Source organism: Sphaerodactylus townsendi, linkage group LG14 (genome assembly GCF_021028975.2).
Source record: "Sphaerodactylus townsendi isolate TG3544 linkage group LG14, MPM_Stown_v2.3, whole genome shotgun sequence".
Lineage (NCBI taxonomy): Eukaryota > Metazoa > Chordata > Lepidosauria > Squamata > Sphaerodactylidae > Sphaerodactylus > Sphaerodactylus townsendi.
This window is the reverse complement of record NC_059438.1, coordinates 42,052,338-42,069,406: the sequence shown is the minus strand read 5'-3', so window position 1 is coordinate 42,069,406 and position 17,069 is coordinate 42,052,338. Positions and strand designations below refer to the sequence as shown.

General features: G+C 46.2%; 1 long non-coding RNA gene across 1 annotated transcript; it reads left to right on the top strand.

Annotated features, from left to right (window-relative positions):
- The first annotated feature begins 7,606 nt into the window (after positions 1-7,606).
- LOC125443374 lies at positions 7,607-16,527 on the top strand. The gene is made up of 3 exons (XR_007246111.1): positions 7,607-7,708; positions 16,259-16,304; positions 16,440-16,527. It is a non-coding gene; the product is annotated as an uncharacterized LOC125443374 (long non-coding RNA).
- Positions 16,528-17,069: the final 542 nt, after the last annotated feature.

The window sequence follows — 17,069 nt, the reverse complement described above, 5'->3', positions numbered from 1 at the left end:
TCCAAAGCCCGGTCATCGAAGGCGACCTAGATGAGGGGGGCGCAGCCGTTCCTCTTCAACCCCCATGGACATGGGTCGACTCTGGCGGTGAGTGAAGGCAAGCGCTCATTACTGTCCAAAGCGTTTCACAGCCAACCCGGCTTATACCAAGCATTATAGCCCTCGACCCTTGTGGATTCTGGCTGCTCCCATTTTACTTAATCACGTAGGTGGCAGAGGAGCTAGGTCTGAACCAAATTCTTCAAGCTATTATTACCATTCACCCAAATGGACGGCCCCTCGAGAACGAAGGACGGCCCAGTTCAAAACACAACCCGGTTCTCCTCCCGTTCTTCGACCATTGGGAAAAGAGTGGATTTATTTTGGCGTAGTGTCAAACCTCCTTAGTTGGGCATGCCATGGTTATTGTTACATGAACCAAAGTTCATTTGGAAAGAGCGGATCTTAGAATTCGCAAGCCCTCCCTGCGGTGAACACATGAATTGGGGAAAAGCCAACTTCTCGGCCACACCCCTCCTGGCTTCTTCGGAATTGCTCCCGATTCTATTGGCATCCACCTGCGTATCATGATCTAGCCAGAGTTTTCAGGAGCAAGAATGGGTAGTTGCCACCCTTAGGGTACTGACTGCAAATCGTTGGCAGCCAGAGCAACTGCCCAAGGTAGAATCTACGCATGAGTCCCAATGAGGAAGAACCCGTGCCTTCTTGGACAAAGAACTTCGCTCAGCGGGTTCATCACGGCCCGAACTACCAAACACTACTTCTCCGTTTTGTTTTGTAAAGAAAGATGGTTCTTCTGACTTTACTGAATTATCGAGGTCTCAATCACGGTCTCTGGTAAATAAATATCCTTACTTGCTTTGATCGGGACCTGTTAGATGCACTTTCGGCAAAGGCATTTTACTAAATTGGATGAGAAGCTTACTACTGAGGTCCGTTGCTGAAGGCTGAACACTTGACTACGTTTAACGCAAAGTTTGGACAGTTTGAATGCCCAGTAATAATGCCATTGGTTGGTAGGGCCCCGGGGCTTTATAGCCCTTATCAACGAAGTTCTCAGGATTTATTGTACAAAGGGAGTTGTGGGTATACTTAGATGGCGTTTTAATTTGCACAAACCATAGAAGGCGAGAACATTGGTTGGTGAGGTACATTGGCAACGCTTTCGACAACTCTCTCTTTGCCAGAAGCTCAAATGCTGTTTTCACCAGACCTCCAGTGACTATTTGGGTTACGGATCGCCAGGGGCTTGAAAATGGATCCCTGCTAAAATTGGCCTTGGTCCTCCAATGGCCTACCCCTACCAACGCAAGAACTCCAATCTTTTCTGGGTTTTGCTAATTTCTCGTGACTTTATACCCCAATTAGCTGAACGCTCTCCTCACGGAACCTCTTACGCACTAAGGTAAAGATCCACTGTCCGCCAAACCCGGTTACTTTCCTGGTCTGAAGGTGTCAAACAGCCTTTCAACTCTTAAAGTTGCTTTTACCGAACCTATCCTAAAGCACCCTGACCCAGATCTCCGTTTGTGGTTCCGCGTGGATGCCTCGGACAAAGCACTTGGGGCAGCCTGTTGCAGAAAAAGAAGATGTTAGGCTGGTTCCATGTGCCCATTTGTCTAAGAAATTCTCTGGTGCTAGACTCCAACTGGACTGTGGGGATAAAGGACTTCTGCGGCCATCAAGTAGCACTCCCGCGGCCACTGGCTGGAGGGCTAAACACCTTCGGTTTGGTGGGATCACAAAACCTGGCGCTCTCCACCCCTCAAGATGTCCATAAAACAACTCCGTTGGGCGATTTCTTTTCGTTTCTCTTTTACGGTCCGTACCGGGGAAAACCAATAAACTGGCTGGCTGGCTCACCATCTACCGAGGGTGGAGCTGCCACGAGACATTCCGCTATTCTCTCCCCTCCCAGTTGGGCTGGCTGTCACCCGATCTCAAGCGTCCACTCCTCCTCCACGCCCATTCCCTGATCGTCTCTCACTTTCCCTGCGGGAGATTTCGAGGAGAGGGGCTACCTGTGGCTCTCCAGCGGAAGAAAGTGACTCAATTCGCGTTTGGAGAATGGAGTTTGGCGGAGGAATGTTGATACGTCACCTCCCCCTCCATAAGCGGTTCTTGAAGCCACCACCACGATACCCTTCGGCTGGACATTTTAGCTTTCTGAAAACTCTGCATTTGGCCCGCCCGTCAGTTCTGGTGGCGGCAAGGACGATGAAGTATATTGGGGCTGCTGGTTTGTGCAGAAGCCAAACCATCCCGGAAAGCCGCTTGGGCTGTTGAAACCCTCTCCCGGTGTACTCCGCCCTTGGGAAGTCATCTCCATGGATTTTATTACAGATTTGCCGAAAGTCATGGCAACGCGGTTTTGTGGGTGGTGGTGGACTTATTTTCTAAACAAAGCCCATTTTATTCCATGCGCTTCCATCCCTCAGCTCCTAAGTTGGCGGCTGTTCATTTCAACATGTTTGCAATCCACATTCCGCCCGTTAAGGTGGTCTCCGACGCGGCCCCAATTCATTTCAAGTTCTGGAAGGCGTTTTTGGGGTTGTTGGGGCCGCCCGACGTCGCCCAGCCCTACCGCGTTCAAGTGGCGATTGAGGCGAGAGAACAGAACCCTAGAGCGGTATTTACGTTGTTACCAACTACCACCAAGACAGGTAGTGTGAGCTTGTCCACGTTCTTGAATTAAGCCTGTCGCGGTTCATAGCAGTACAAAACCCGAAATTGTGTCTGGTGGCTCCTTCCCGCCCGTTGCCCACAATTGCCCATGACAGCTTTGGACCCTCAGAGTTTTCAACAATGGATTTCATCCCTAGCCGAGGGGTGAAATCGGTCCGAACCATGCCCACAACGAATGGGACTCCCCAAAAGCTGGATAAACACCCATTTCGGATTTCCCTCGTGTAGGCTTGGGTGTATTTGTCTACCAAAAAATCTCGAGGCGGTCGCATAAATTTTCCAAGTTGGCAAAAGATTGGTAGGACCTTTTCCAGTTACTAAAAAAAAATTGATTAATGATGTCACTGCCCGATTGGTTGCCCTAACTCTCGCCGAAGTAACGATTCATCCCACCAATGCTTCCGATTTCCAGCTTGCTCCAAAGGCTCCGCTTCCGATGCCTGGCCGCGACCAGCCGGGAGGCCCCACCGACTATTATTAGTAGCCACAAGCCTCTGAAGTGGCGCTATCCTGGACTCGCTTTAATGCATAAGCGCTGCAATATTTAGTCTCTTAGGTGGGATGATATTCCCTCTGGGTATAATCAATGGGTTATTCTGAAAATATTGGCCTTCCACCCTTATTTCTGCTTTCCGCAGCGCCTTTCCGCGCCAAGCCACCAGGGAGGGTCTTCTTTAAGGGAGGCAGAGTGTAAAGGTTTCAATGGTGTTGATAGGTAAAAGTAACCTTGAGTGCATTTCCAGCCAGGCTGATGGGCCAACTTCATCGGCGGAGACTTTTATCTTCTTGTGGGGAGATGAGGACTCCGTTCCCATGGGAACAGGAAGGGGGATGGGGTGAATAGAGTTATAACCTGTGCTTCTGGCGGGAAGTGTCATTCCTGCCACTGCGTGTACTTGAACTTTTAAGATGTCTGAATAGCGGTCTTTTTCGCAAGAGCCTTTTATTTCTGCTTCTATGGAATTCCCTTACACCGGTGCAGCTGGCGTTTGGGTGGGACAGCCAACGTTGCCCCTCTAGTTCCGGTAGTTTGATAGCGATCACCCAGACTCCGACTTGGGGCTTCCCACCGGGTCTACTGCTTCCCTCAGTTCCCTCTCCAGCAATAGCTCTCTCTCTCCCTTACTTGAGGTCCAGTAATGCATCCTGAATTAGCATGCAGGGCTGCTTTCTGCAGCTCAATTTAGCCAGTTAGGTCCCGTTTAGAGCTGCAGTAGGCTCACTAGTAGCAAGGCCTGAAGCGGCTTTGGCGTTGCGCTGTAAATCCAGTCTGGGTGACGGGACCTTATCATGGACTGGCTTTCAGTTCTGGAGCGTATTAATGGATTTAGGAGGCGCATCTTTAGCTACCGGTCCAACTTTCGGTTGGACTTCTTCGTTACTTTGTTCCCGGTCCCTCTGCAGGTTTTAGCTCTTGCTGCAACTGTGCCCGTTCCTCCTCCCATAGCTGGCGTTCCGCGGGTCCCATGCTTCTTGGGCATCATGAATTGACCACTTCCCTCATCCCAGTTTTCTTTGGATGGGAGGAACAGATCCCGACTGGGAGTTACCGGACTCTTAAATTAGGTCTGGAAGCGAGACATGGAACACCGTAGCCACCTGTGGCTCCCGGGGCACCTCGGGTGCAGCCGCTGACCGAGGATCAGGGGGGGGTCGATCGAGGAAACCACGATACGGACACCTCTCCCAATCCCAGGTTTAGTCCCAGTGTCCTTGGGGCCGGGCCCCAGTGCTGTGCCGGTGGTTCTTTGGGAGCATCGCAAAATCTGAGGTCCAGGAATGGATTCAATGGACTCCTAGGTTGCCCGCATGAGGAAGGTGGTCAGGCCCGTCTCCCTCCATGACAGGTTGCATCTGGGGTTTGTAATCCATCACAGAAAGCGGGTGGGGCCAGATCACAGGCTCGATCCATGAACCAAGCCCCAAGCGATCATGTAAGTCCCCATGGTGCGTCGTCCGTCCCCTCGTTCCAGTGGAAGACTCGTGCTGATGCGAGGGGCGGAAGAGTCACCAAGCGAGACCCGTTCTCCGCCCGGTTCCTCAGATCCAGAGGAAGGTGAACCCTCTTTGGGGAGCTACAGCACCTTCGCAGTAATATTCCAACCTCTCCATGCCGAGACACCAGGGTCCACTGCACCAGGGATATAGATGAATTAGGATTCCTGCCACAAGTAGCAAGAATTCCATAGAAACCAGAAATAAAGGCTCTTTGGTGAAAAGACCCGTTTATTCAGACATCTTAAGAAACTCAGAGGCCTGCGCCAGTGTGGGAATGACACTTCCGCCAGAAGCTGGGTTATAACTCTCAGCCATCCCCTCCGGCTTCCCATGGAAACGGAGACCTCATCTCCCGCGCAGAGATAAAGTCTCCGCAGTTGAAGCTGGCCCATCGCCCGGGCTGTGGAATGCACTCAAGGTTACTTTACCATCAACACCATTGAAACCTTTACACAGAGCAAGGGGAAACTCCACCCGAGACGCACGTGTCCCCTGTACCCCTGCTGCGGCACCGTCCACCCCTGCCCCAGAATGCCCCCACCATGCCCCCTCCATGGCCTGGCCACACCTCTGCTGCAGCTCCGCCCCGTTGGTACTATGCCATTGCAAACACTACAAGTTGGGGGTGCGCAGCCTATGATTCCAAGAGTCAAACATGGCTCAGCATGGAACTGACTATGGCTATTGATAGCAGGAAATTAAATGTTTATGTTAATGTATACTATGGGGATAGGTGAGATGTTAGGGTGACTGATGTGTTTTTTTTTAATGGGATGCAGAGTTTTTCTTAGAGATGTTTTACAAAAAGGAAAGTGAGAGAGGCAAACAGTTGCCAGGAGTCCCAGTACAAAACAAGTGCAAATCTGTGTATATAGATCCAAAATATCACACAAGGTACTTCTGGGTATAATAATGAGTTATTATGGGATCTCGGGTGTGCTGCTTGCAATAGTTAGCGTTTGGGATGCAAGACCATTGGCCAGTATCACCACCACCACCACCACCACCACCACCACCACCACCACCATCATCATCATCATCATCATCATCATCATCATCATCATCATCATCATCATCATCATCATCATCATCATCATCTAATTTAATTTAATTTAATTTAATTTAATTTAATTTAATTTAATTTAATTTAATTTAATTTAATTTAATTTAATTTAATATACAAGCTATCGAAGGGCTAGGTGATTATTATAACATATAAAACCATATATATAAAATCATCAATGGTTCCATAAATATAATAGAAACAGCAGTTGATTCTAAGATAGGCATGCAAACTTCATCCTCCTAGAAGAACAGTGGGTCCTGATGATATTGAGGACCTATGGGTCCCAATGATGGATCCCGATGATATTGGGGACCCATGGAATGGGGGGGGGGCACACTCAGCGGCTGGTCTCTCCTGCAGGGCCTGATGAAATTCCGCAGGGCCTGTAAGACCGAGCTGTTCTACCAGGCATATGGCTGAGTCAACTACAGTTGTACCACCCAAATGGCTTCCCTTCTCTCCTCCTCTCTATTGTTAATGTTGGTGGGGTTATTTAATTATGTTATTCTAATGAAATCCAAAGTTATTTGCCATCTAGGTTTTAATTTTTAATTATGTTTTTATGTCTTATTGTATTTTAAATGTAATAAGTATAGTTAAATAAATAGAAAATTTGAGACCGCTGGATATACCGTGTTTCCCCGAAAATAAAACAGTGTCTCATATTAATTTTTGCTCCCAAAGATGCGCTATGTCTTATTTTCAGGGGATGTCTTATTTTTCTGTGTTCTGTTCGTCGGGCATGTTTCCAAACAAAAACTTTGCTATGTCTTACTTTCGGGGGATGCCTTATATTTCGCACTTCAGCAAAACCTCTACTATGTCTTATTTTCAGGGGATGTCTTATATTTGGGGAAACAGGGTAGTAATAAGTAATAAGTACTCGGGTTGATCTTTTTCAGGGCAAACTAGATATGATGGTGGCCAATTCATCCAATGCCATTTTAGAGGAGAATTTAACTTATTTAAAAGTTGCCTTGAGATACCAATCCTGATTGGGCTAGCGATGGAAGCAACAGATCTTATTTCCCCATGCATTTTCAAGTGCTGAAGCAGTGCCCCCCCCCCACCAAAAGTTTGGCTTTGTGGCCACTGTAACCTCTAGTTTGGTCCTCTGGTTGCTTGTTTCCTAGGTGAAAGCATTTCTTCTTCCAGAGGGCACTTCCAAAGAAGTAGTAACCTCTCTGGAGACTATACCCTACTCCAGTGATGGTGAACCTTTGGCACTCCAGATGTTATGGACTATAATTCCCATCAGCCCCTGCCAGCATGGCCAATTGGCCATGCTGGCAGGGGCTGATGGGAATTGTAGTCCATAACATCTGGAGTGCCAAAGGTTCGCCACCACGGCCCTATTCTATCGTTATTCTCTATCCATCTGTCTCCTCTCTGGAGCATTTAGCTCTCTCTTCCCTTCTCAACCATGATCAAGTTTCAAGTTACAAACACGTCACTTCAAACAATGGTTAATGTGATTTAAAGTGTTATGAGGGAACCTGGCTTGAATTGACCAGAGGTTGCTTTGGGGCACAAGGTAATCCAAAATGACAGTCAGTGAAGAAGAGAGGGGGAAATTAATCTGGGAGGTGGAGGAAAAGCATGCATTTATAAGACTGGCACGTGAACCTTCACATTCTCTCCGCATCATCTCTGCAGCCAGTGAATTCTTATATGGCATTGAGAATACAGTCGGAGGTGTTAACAACAGGCAAATGAAAACCTAGAGGGGATACCTTTGGATTGATATCTGCATTAGGAGGATAATTAGACTGACCTACCTTAATGAAGGTGAATGTGAAATGCTTGGAATGTTCAAAATGTGCTATATAAATGCTAAATATTTCTTTCTATTTCCATAGAAATTGCTCCCTGGTTACGTGTTTTCAGAGCAGAAAATGCTGTTGACTTTTCACAGATAACATTTGATCCCAGACAAGAAGAACTTATTATTGGAGCAAGGTGAGGGGATACTGTTATAATGTATATTATCAGCCGGCTGATTTTCTCTGACTGGTATATGTCTGCCATAAAATATACTGGTCTTTATCCAGGAAGCATTATCGAAGGAAGGGTTTAGAATCTGAAGAATTCAGGTTCTTGCATTGTATGCAATATTCACCATGGGAAAGGGTTCCTTTATTTTTGGAGAAATTCAGCTACTGCATCTCATATCACAGAAAAAGAGTCAGCCCCCCCCCCCCCCGATCATTCATTCATTCATTCATTCATTCATTCATTAGATTTAATATACCGCCCTATCCCCGAAGGGCTCAGGGTGGTGAACAATATAAGATATTATACATAAAAACATACATACAATTTAAAAACAGTTACATTCTAAAACCACGTCCCACAAAACCCATATACGACCCTCCCCAGAAAGGAATAATGGGTCTTACTGATGTTAAGGACCCCTGTAATCAGAGTGGGGGGGGGGGCAGAGGCACCGTCAGCATCAGGTGAAATTAATCACAGACTTCAGTAGTGGTTGAAATATTTTTGTCATCCCCTGTAGAGCCTGTCAGTTGCCCAGTACTAGTAATGTCACCAACTCCAAAGCCGTTTTACAACTATTTTTAGATTACTAGCAATTTTAATAAAGTGAATGAACAAATAAACATACATGTTTAACTGGTTGTTGTGAGTTTTCTGGGCTGTGTGGCAGTGGTCTGGTGGGTCTTGTTCCTAAGGATCCACCAGATCATGGCCACGCAGCCCGGAAAACCCACCACAACCAGTTGAATCCGGTCGTGAAAGCCTTCGACACTACATACATGTTTAACTTTGAAAACTATAAACAAGTAGCCATTGCTTGAAGCTTTGTGGGGAGGGAAGAGCTAAGCTAGGGGTCCTCTATGTTGTGCCTGTGGGCACCATGGCACACGCCGAGACTGGCGTCCACCAAGTGTTTAGGGAAAGCAGGCATGGCCACGAGAGACTTCTGATTGGCTATTGGAAAGTTGGTTGGCTGTACAGATTCCCAAAAATATATTGCTTTGGCATCTGTTTCCTCCAAAGGACAAGGATCTTCACTGCGTGGCAGAAGGTAAACTGTGTGTTTGTAAGAAAATATTTTTAAACAGTATGTTCCTATAAAGAGGAAGAGTTGCTGTTAAAGTTATGCAAAACCTCACTCCGTGACATTTGGTGGTCAGCTCAGCCTCTTGAGGCAGCCATGTTGTGGTTGCCCCGACTACCCTGTGTCAGAATTCCAAAGGTGCCCACAGGCTCAAAAAGTTTGGGGTCCCCTGAGCTATCCTATCACTGACCCCGTGTTCCGCTCTTTGGTACACATTAATGCCATGCACACTACGAAGCCAGGCTAATATGTCTTTGAAGAGCCTTCTGTAATTGCTCTGGAAATGCTGTTTACATGCTAAAATGGTAGTTTCCAGCGGCCTTCAAATGCAGAGTTGCCCTTCTAGAGGGTATTTTTGGGGGATCCGTTGAAGTTTAATTATGGTACTTTCAGGAAGTGGCTTTGATCTGCTGGTCATTTGGTTTTTGCAAGCTGGTTAAAATCTCAAAAACAGCCAACAAAACAATTTCTTGCTGAAACGAAGTAGTCTAAAGAGAGCATGTGGCGGGATTTCTGTGGCATGAACGGTCCTTGCTTCTTCCTTGACTTTGTTGAAATTTGGTTCCCATCAAATGGGTGAATAGAACCAAGATGGAAGAATCTCAACATCAGGAATGGTTTCTAAGCAGAGTCCTTTTTTTGGAATGCAGAAACCCATGAGCCTGTTCTAGCTTTGTTGTTGTCTATCGTTCCTGATCTCTAACTGGCCTACTAAAAGAAAACTGGACGAGACAGTTCAGTGAGTGTTCAAAAGCTCCTCGTCTGTGCTGTGATGAATCTAAGGCTGATTCCGCATGGGCCAAAAACAGCGGTGTGAAAACGGTGTGAAAACAGTATAAACCCTTTTACACTGTTTTGAACCCTTTTAACACCATGTTCACACCGTTTTCACAGTGCTGTCTTTGGCCCATGCAGAATCAGCCGTAGGAGCAGGTAGCAGCAGAAAAGCCAGAGTGTAAAGTGTTAATCCAGTGGTGGGATCCAAAAATTTTAGTAACAGGTTCCCATGGTGGTGGGATTCAAACAGTGGCGTAGCGCCAATGGGGATGGGCGGGGCATGACGGGGGCGTGGCCGGCCATTCCGGGGGCGGGGCATTAATAATTTCTCTGTTACTGTAAAAAACTCTTACTGTAAAAAAAAGTTCCTAATTTCCAGCTGGTATCTTTCTGTCCATAATTTAAACTCATTATAGCAAGTCCTATCGTCTACTGCCAACAGAACCAACTACTTCTCCTCGAATTGGCTGCCTGTCAAATACTTAATACTTTCAAATACTTAATTTTGTTTCTAGAAATCAAAAGAAGGAGACTTTCCTTAAACAAGGAACTTTACCATATTTCTAAAACATGTTTTTAAAACAGCCCAACAGGGAGAATTATCCCGTTTTCTGCCTTCGCTAACCAGCCACATAGGAAACAACAGGACTTTATGATTTTTGGACCTAATGGAATTTCTAACGGAAAAGCAGACCCAATTAGTAACCCCCTCTCGGCACACACAAATAATTAGTCACCCACTCTCGGGAACTGGTGAGAACCTGCTGGATCCCCCCTCTGTGTTAACCCCCCACAGAGCCTGAGTGTTTGAGTGAAGGCCTGGAAGTAGCAGGAGTTTTAGACAAAATTTAGAGCTTCGGACAGGATTTGTGGGGAGTTCAAATCTGAGTTCTAGAGAAAATGAACATGCTTAGTTTCCATGAAAGACCTGTGGTATTGGCAAGAATAGAACATTAGGGAAAGAGGGACCCTACTCTAGGCAAGAATGGGAATTTACTTCTAGGGAGAGAAGAATCCCCAGCCCAGGTGCTTAGAGCAGAGCTAATTCATCTTCTGGACAGAGTGGGTAACTAAGGCTCCTTCCGCACATGCAGAATAATGCATTTTCAAACTGCTTTCAGTGCTCTTTCTTCCTTGACTTTGTTGAAATAGTTGAAACTGTGCGGAATAGCAAAATCCACTTGCAAACAGTTGTGAAAGTGGTTTGAAAACGCATTATTCTGCCTGTGCGGAAGGGGCTTAACACTGAAGGAACTGACTTGGAAAGAGTTTGTATCAGACCATTCTGTGGTCAGAAGGGGAATTTACACGGCATGTGGGAAAAGAATTCTCATCCCTTGTACTTTAAAAGGATTTACTTCAAACTCCATGAAGGGATTCTAAAGTTTGAGGAGCCTGCAGAGAAAGCATGTTGGGAGAAACATTCCTTTCCGCACAGTTTTCAGGAACCAGAGTTACCACATGAACCTCTGGGTGTTAGCTTGGGCTAAATTTGAAACATCTCAGAAGTCTATTATATTTTGAAAGCATTAAGAACTCTGTGACACCCTGACATCTTTTCAAAAAGCCAGCGACCGTCCTTCCTGAACCTTGAAAGTATCTTAATATCTGTAAATAAAAACTGCTTCCTTCCTTGTTGACAGTTTTCTCTCCTGTCCTACACCCTTGAAGTGTTCAGTAAAAAAATTACTACTTATTTGTTGAACCTTTAAAAAAGCTTCTCGTGTGATTATGTGAGGTAAAACAGATTGAAAATGAAGGTTGGAGGATCACCTCAGCTCCCTAAGGCAGGGGTAGGGAACCTGCGGCTCTCCAGATGTTCAGGAACTACAATTCCCATCAGCCCCTACCAGCATGGCCAACTACAATTCCCATCAGCCCCTACCAGCATGGCCAATTGGCCATGCTGACAGAGGCTGATGGGAATTGTAGTTCCTGAACATCTGGAGAGCCGCAGGTTCCCTACCCCTGCCCTAAGGTGATTCAGTTAAACATGTATTTTAAAGAGGAACAGGGCGGGACAACTGAAAAGAACCCGCAAAGGCACATAAAATCTTAGGGGAATTCGGGAACATTCATTGCCTTCGGGTATCGGGAAGTGGAGGATTTTTCCTCCCGTGACCTCTTGCCTTCACAGTTGTCGACTTTGGGTTGCGAAATCGCTAGAGATTTTAGGGGTGGGGAGCCTGTGGAAGGAGAATTTTGAGGTAGGTAGGGAAGAACTCCAGTTGGGTATGATGCCATAGAATCAAACCTCCAACTCAGCCATTTTCTCTGTCATCCAAACATCCGTTGAAATTCCTTTGGAGAAATTGGTTGGATAACTACCTTTCTCCCAAAACAGGAGAGACCAAGGCAGGGAACAACACGAGGTGAGGTAGTAATACAATGTATATACATTCTGACTGAAAACAACAACCTACAAAGCTTGTACAAAGGCATGAAACTAGCTTGCAACCCTACTAACCATACACCTTCCATAGCCCTAAGGCTAAATGCCATCCTAAATTGTTCCGCCTTACAGTTTTTCAGGACTCCTGTCGAAGAGAGAGCTTTCTTGAACGAAGAAGGGATGCTCCCTATATTGTTACTGTTAGAGACATCCAATTTTCCTGTTGTCTTATATCATTTGTTTTATTTAACGTATTCAAGTAGATTTCTAAACACAGGTACCAGGGGGTTCTGTGGTCTGTAGAACCAGGGGGCATTCATTGAAAATGTTGGGGGGAAGAATTAGGACTAATAAAAGGAAACACTTCTTCACACGTGTGATTGGTGTTTGGAATATGCTGCCACAGGAGGTAGTGATGGTCACTAACCTGGATAGCTTTAAAAAGGGCTTGGACAGATTTATGGAGGAGAAGTCGATCTATGGCTACCAATCTTGATCCTCCTTGATCTCAGGTTGCAAATGCCTTAGCAGACCAGGTGCTCAGAAGCAGCAGAAGCAGCAGGCCATTGCTTTCACATCCTACATGTGAGCTCCCAAAGGCACCCGGTGGGCCACTGCGAGTAGCAGAGAGCTGGACTAGATGGACTCTGGTCTGATCCAGCTGGCTAGTTCTTATGTTCTTATGTTCTTAGGTAGCAGATTTCTTGAGAGAAACCTGTATATCCCCCCAGGCAACATTCCAGGTTCCAGCTACCTCTCAACTTTCTCTCCTTTCCTCTAAATTCAAACTGCAAATTATTTTTTGGCTCTCTGCCCCTTTCCCTTGACTGAAGGGGTATCATTCTCCCTGATGGGTATTGCATTGGAAAAGTGGACAAGAGATTCCCAAATATGAAGAAACTGTCTCCTGACATTACAACTATCAAAGACGTGTCAGCCGATCCCCTGGATGGCCAGTTTTCATCTGTAACAGTTGACGTCTTTCCGTGATTTAGTACCGTTTGCAAACAATGTGTTTGAGAGGCTGAGCTGAAAACACAAATTTTCAGAAGTGAAGCACAGCAGGGAGATCTCTACTGGATGGCTGGGGGAGAAATGTTGGATAGGAAAGGTTTGACATAAATTTAAAATGAGAAGTTTTTATAGCTGCATTAGAGAGTTTGTATTCTGGTTTTCATGCTACAGAGTTATTGTCCGCTGCAAAGTGTGGGCGTGTGTGTGCGTGCGTGTGCACGTGTGCACATGTTCTGGGCAGCAGGAGATTCCAAAATAGCTTTCAGCTGGTTTTGATAACAGAGGCCACGAGGCTGACGGTAAAGAAAGAGGGAAAGTAGAAAATAGCAGATGTTGAACTGCAAGGCTTGATTTAATATAAGCAAGCCTTTCAAACTGAAATAAACCACCAGCATTGTGATGTTATGAAGAGGTTTTATTCCATATAAGTTAGAGATCAACAGCTGCTTCCTCTTGGGCCAAACCACCTCAACTCCAGGGCGTCGTCTGGCCCTCAGTTGCTTAAAGTGTTGTCTGGAAAACCGAGTAGATTTGGGGTGTTGTGTGGTTTCCGGGCTGTATGGCTGTGTTCTAGCAGATTCGAGTAGATTCGAGTGTTCGAGTGTTCGAGTAGATTTGACTTGGACTGGCAGTCAGTTTGAGGAGATTTATTTATATTTATTTATTTACATAATTTATAGTCTGAGTCTTTCTCTCCGGATTACATGATCAATATGATCAACAAGATGGGATGCTCAGGAAAAAATGCAATAAAATCAGGGCTGCAGAACCAACCAGAAGTCTAAAAACAGAACTGAAGCAAAACCTAAGGATTGACATGACACATCACATGACGCAAGAATTGCCTAGCCGGATCCCATTTATAGCAAGTTATGCGTAATAAAACACAGACTGCAGTCCTTAATAATTTATCCAAGTAATTTGTGAATCATTTAGTACCATCCAAGTTTATTGCTTGCATAGAAAAGCCCTTTTGAATCTCTCAGTTGTGCATAGTTTGTGGAAAGCCAGAGAGTGGGAGCCTCAGGTGCCACTTCCTGGGGGAACATTTTAGGGCCATGAGGCGCAGCTGAACACCAGCGAGTAGGGTCAGCCAGGCTCGCCCCACACCATCTTGGGTATGGGGTCAGCAGAGGAAGAGCTGCCAAGGGGTGTGCGTCGCACCGGGTGCACACCTGGGGGGTGCGCTCAGAAAATCACCCCCCGCCCCTGTGGTGCCCTCTCCCGCCCCCCCCACACACTTGCCTTTGTGAAACTGCAGGCGGGAGGCCGGTTCCCTTCAGGCTGAAAATGGCCTTGTGGGAACTACACTTCCCAGGAGACCTTGCGAGCCCCAGGATCTCATGGGAAGTGTAGTTCCCATCAAGCCATTTTCAGCCTGAAGGGAACAGGCCACTTTTCCAGCCTGCACCAAGGTAAGGGGGGCTGGGGGCACCACGGAGGGGGGGCAGGGTAGAAAACACAGAGTGTGCACCAGGCGCACTCTGGCCAACACTCATTCCTCTGAAGAACTCCATTTCCGTTTGCGATGGAGAGGAGGTTGATTTTTTTTTCTGATTCTCCCCTCTAGCGACAGACTCCCACTTTGTCCTGCCTGCGGCTCCAGAAGATCCGTTGACTGACAGGAGCAGAACACGAAGGAAGGGGGGAGTAGAGATCTGTAGTGAGCGAGGAAGAGGAGTTGTACTCCTCACATGACTCTGCTCATGTCACTTAAGATCGAAATCCCAGCTTCCGGCCACTTCACCTATGTCATTTAAGAACTGGCTAACAACTTTTGCAAAGTGTGAATATGATTCCTCTTGAAACATATGTGTTGTATGGGCATATCTGTCATAGAGCCAGGATTGATTGTGACTCTGTTCCTGTTTATTGTGTGGCATGGCTTTGAAGGATCTGGATCTAAAGCAGCGATTCCCAACCAGGGTTCCCTGGTACCCTGGGGTGCCGTGAGCATGTCCCAGGGGTACCGCGGCAATGCTACCAGCCCCCTTCACTTTTGTGGTGTCTCCCGCCGGCACCAGCAAGAATATGGAGATGGCCCAGGGGGGCCAGAAAGGGGAAGGTGGGGGGGGGGGGGGCAAGCAGGGGAACTGGGGAGAAAGGTCAATTCAATTCAATAAGCCTTTTTTGGCATATACACAATAGTTCCAGTTAAAATATAGTTCCAGTTAAAATATAGTTCCAGTTAAAAAATACAGTTCCAGTTAAAAGTGAATAGTAAAAAACTCCGCGTTTGTCATACATTCAGTTTAAAAACTTCTGACAAAAACTTTGCCACTATAAGGCAACAGTGAAAATCCTGACAATTTAAAAGCGTAACTACTTTATCTGATTCAGTATAATCAATCATATTATTGGTCTATAGCTTGGGATAGCAGGCTGGATCGGAGTTCTTGGTATAATACGCAGTTCAGGAGAATGTGTGGGATGGAATCCAGCTGTCCTATGCTACAGGTACAGAACCTCTTATCGCTTGGAAGACCTTTAAGTCTTCCTCTATGTAGCGGAGATGGCATGATGTTAAATCTAGTCAGAATATAGGCTCTCCTGTGTATGGGATTTGTGAGCGCTGTAATATAATAGGCTGGGTATCCCTGCATAAAAGGAATTGACATATTTGTTGGTGAACAAGATTTATTTGCCAAGCTCTGCAGTTGTTGATAGTCCATTGCTAACAGCCTCTCTTTAATGAGGTCAAAAGTTTTAGTAAAGGTTAGCATATTGAAGGAGTCACTGTCATAACCCAGTTCCCCGATCTTTGCTGTAACTATTGTGCACCATTTTGAATGGTGGAGTTCACTCAAGGTAAGTTGGGTCAATGAGTTTCTGGTAGTGAATATTTAACCAGAATTTTATAACGATTAGCCAAATAGTGGCCTCTATAGAATATTGGCCAGATTCTAAACATAAGACTGCGTACAGGACGCAGTTTGGCACGCCAAATTATTTGTGCAAGAATTTGGAGTGGAATGATTTTATAATGCTGTTATTCGGAATTAGCCAAATAGGAGCTCTGTAAAGTAGCTGTGCTCTCACCTTCGCTTGGAAGACTTGCAGAGCTGGGGGAATAGAGAGGAAGGTTGGGGGAGGATGGCAGGGGTACTGTGAGATATGAAGAGTAAGGTCAAGGGTACCGTGACTTTGAAAAGGTTGGGAAACACTGATCTAAAGGAATACAAAGAACTTGGTCTCCAGTTTCACTTTTCCTAACTGTGGTTATTTCCCCTTCTTTCCCCCACTTTAGAAACTACCTCTTCAGATTACGTCTTGACGATCTTACTCTAATTCAGGTAAGTTCACTGCGTTGAGCCCATAAAAGTTGTAGCGCAAATGGGTATTTGTTAAGGAAAATGTTTTAAAAGCTCAGGACGGCAACTGATGTGGTTGACTTTCGCAGTACATCTGTTAACTGTCCCTGCTTCCAGATCTGCTCCGTGGCCCTTCTTTTACACCCTTGTTCCAAGCTAGTTTTAAATTTCTGATTAAAGAGAACTTGACCTGGGGCGTACAGACTGCCGCGGTGGTTAAGAAGGCCCAGCAAAGACTGTACAACGAAAGGAGCAGCAGTGGCGTAGGAGGTTAAGAGCTCGTGTATCTAATCTGGAGGAACCGGGTTTGATTCCCAGCTCTGCCGCCTGAGCTGTGGAGGCTTATCTGGGGAATTCAGATTCGCCTGTACACTCCCATACACGCCAGCTGGGTGACCTTGGGCTAGTCACAGCTTCTCGGAGCTCTCTCAGCCCCACCTACCTCACAGGGTGTTTGTTGTGAGGGGGGAAGGGCAAGGAGATTGTCAGCCCCTTTGAGTCTCCTGCAGGAGAGAAAGGGGGGATATAAATCCAAACTCTTCTTCTTCTACTACTATCTGAGACTTTTAAGGAAACAACAACTGAATGGAAAACTCCTGGTGTCCTTTTACCGCTGTGCTATAGAGAGTGTCTTAACCTACTGCATCTGTGTATGGTTCTCCAGTTGCACAGTGGCAGATAGGAAGGGGCTCCAAAGGGTGATCACTACTGCACAGAGGATTATCGGCTGCCCTCTCCCCTCCTTGG